Source organism: Polypterus senegalus, chromosome 13 (genome assembly GCF_016835505.1).
Source record: "Polypterus senegalus isolate Bchr_013 chromosome 13, ASM1683550v1, whole genome shotgun sequence".
Lineage (NCBI taxonomy): Eukaryota > Metazoa > Chordata > Cladistia > Polypteriformes > Polypteridae > Polypterus > Polypterus senegalus.
In genome coordinates, this window is record NC_053166.1 from 1,118,042 (window position 1) to 1,120,835 (window position 2,794).

Consider the following 2,794-nt stretch of genomic DNA (forward strand, 5'->3'; position numbering starts at 1 on the left):
CCTGCTTTGTGTCTGGCTGCCTACTGGCGTCTGGAAAAGGATCCCTGTGTATGCTGGAGGGACAAGGGAAGTGACAGCCCATCCTGGAGGGAAACATTTGGGTGTCTAGACATGAGGTAGAAGCAACATGGGGAGGGGGGCGCTTTTTGGGCAGCATAGGTTTACGTGTCGGTGCAAATTGTGACGTGGGCCACAGACCTCCAGAGTCCTCCACCAAGTCTTAGCTCTTCTTACAAATGCAGTGAAGAGCACCAGACCCACCTGCAGAAGGGACACGGCCAGCACCCTGGGGACCACATGAGTGGTACACTCCATACAACCCCCATTAGAGGAACGTTCAGCACCCTTTGTGACATACTGGGGTTTGGTGGGAGAAATGAGACCAAGTGGGGGGTCTCATGGATCGGCGCCACATAGAAGGGGCAGTCAGGCACACTGGCACATGTGCAGAGGGCAGTGGAATTCTGAGCTCCATGTCGAACCTGCCTCATGTCACTATTCTTGGGTGCTATATAGCGCCTTTAGCCACTGTGTGCTGCAGGCATGGAGGTCAGGTTATGAAGGCACTGCGCCCAGCTTTGTGTCCGTGTATCCAAGAAACCTGGTGACGTGTATGTGACAATACATCAAAGGAAATGTGACACAGTGTCCTTTCTACTTAGTTCAGTTTTTTTAGCTTCACCTGCAATAGGATATGCTGTACAGTCCAGTGGTGGGATTGTGGCACACCTTAGACCAGCAACTCTGAGGGTCTCGGGTCTAGTGATCTGTCTGTTAGATGGATAGATGAAAGGCTCTATCTATCTATTATATAGCGCCTTTCACATCTATCTATCTATCTGTCATATAGTGCCTTTATGCTCTGTTTTATCCATTATATAGTGCCTTTTGCAGTATGAATCTTTGTATTATGTAGTGTTTTTCAAATAATCTCTATTCAGTATTATTGTGTATCAATCAATTATATAGTGTCTTTCACTTTACCTATTTATATTATATAGTGCCTTTAACATTTATTGCATAGTGCCTTTCACACTATGTATCCATCTATTATAATGTATAGTGCCTTTCACTTTTATAATTTCTTTTACACTTTGTATTCCATTTATTTTATGGTGCCTTTCTTGCTGTTTATCTACAGTATGTCTTATATAGTGCATTTCACATCTCTTCTATAGTTACTTTTCCACAATATATACATCTATTATATAGTGCTTTTCACCTTATTTGTCCATCTAGTGCCTTTCACTCTATCTATTATATAGCACCTTTCTGTCTATCTGTTAGATATATAGTGCCTTTCACCCTATCTATCCGTGTTATATGGTGCCTTTGACTCCATCTGTCTGTGTTATGAATTCAGTTAATGTAGCACTTTGGACGTCTGTTTCAATTCTCATACTATAAGGCGCCTCCTTTATCTCCTCGTCTCTTTCACGTTTTGTGCTATAAAGTGCCTTACTTCCCTGTCCTATAGTGCCTTTCAGATCTCTACGTTCATTATTTTTTTTTTCATATCAGTATATTTATCCATTGCAGTGTGCTTCACCCCCCACCACCACCACTAATGCCACCTTCACGTGCCAGCCTGCCCAATCTCATCCTCCAGTACCACCCCCCCATTCCTGCTCATGAGATGGCTTACTTACTTTCTATTTACCACCACCACCTCCCCCACACACACACCACTTGGACCGATTTTGCTGCCCCCACCCTGTCTAATAGGGCACAGCGCCCACAGTTTAAGCCATGTGCCACAGCATGCCAGGGCCCCCTCAGTTGGATTTGCATGGCTGTACTGCTGATGGACAGACAGACAGACATCTGTTTCAGTTCTACAGTATATGGTGCCTGATGGACTACCAGACTGACAGAAGCTTTTGCTTTTGTGCCCCTCACCCCCATCAGTGCCACTTGCAGACTGAAGATTTCCAGTTAAGTTAAAAAAAAGAGAAAAAGATCTGAGCAGATAAAAAGCTTTGAGCTCAGGAAGTCCTAGAGGAACATCAAGATGGTGTAGAAAATAAAGAGGAGGAAGAAAAGAGCAGAGCAGAAGAAGGGGGCAGAGGGCATAGGGCAGGGGTGCAGTGGGAGGCACAGCAGGTGATGCCTGAAGGGAGGTTTGGTTTGATTAGGGGCACAAAGAGGGAGGCCAGTATGTGGCAGGCTGGGATGCTGCACACAGTCGGTGGCCTTTTGTCACTCTAACTGTGGTGCCATCGTCACTTGGAGCAGCAGCCGCTATCAGTCACGTCCATCACACGTCTTGCCTGAGTTGCAACACACGAGGCCGGTGGGTGGACGTCTGTAGAAGAGCACTGAGAAGAAGTGTGACAAGCCAAGAGAAATGCACCTTTACTTCAATATAGTGCCTTTCATTGGGGAGGGGGGTCATCTTTTTGGGAACTGGCAGCTCATTGGGGCACCAGTGGACTTTGATTTTGTGCCCAGCTGTCTACAGTCCCTACTCTCATGTGGTGCCCCCCCCGGCCTGATGGTGTGACCGATGCATTAGAGGGGTCTGCACACACTGGACAACTGGGCATCTCTAGGCAGTTGGTCAGCTTCTGCAGAACAGGGACTTGGGGAAATGCAGCCCTCCATCAGCCCCCATAATCCATCTATCAAATCTGTCTTTATGTTTATTATATAGCGCCTTTCACACTTTTGTTTAAAAGCCTGCGCACTTCACTCATAGGGATGGTCACAAAGACAAGCCCTGTCCACTCTGCTGGATGACCGGTGACTAAATGTGTGTGCGTGAATGTGAACCGGTCCAGTCACACGTGAACAC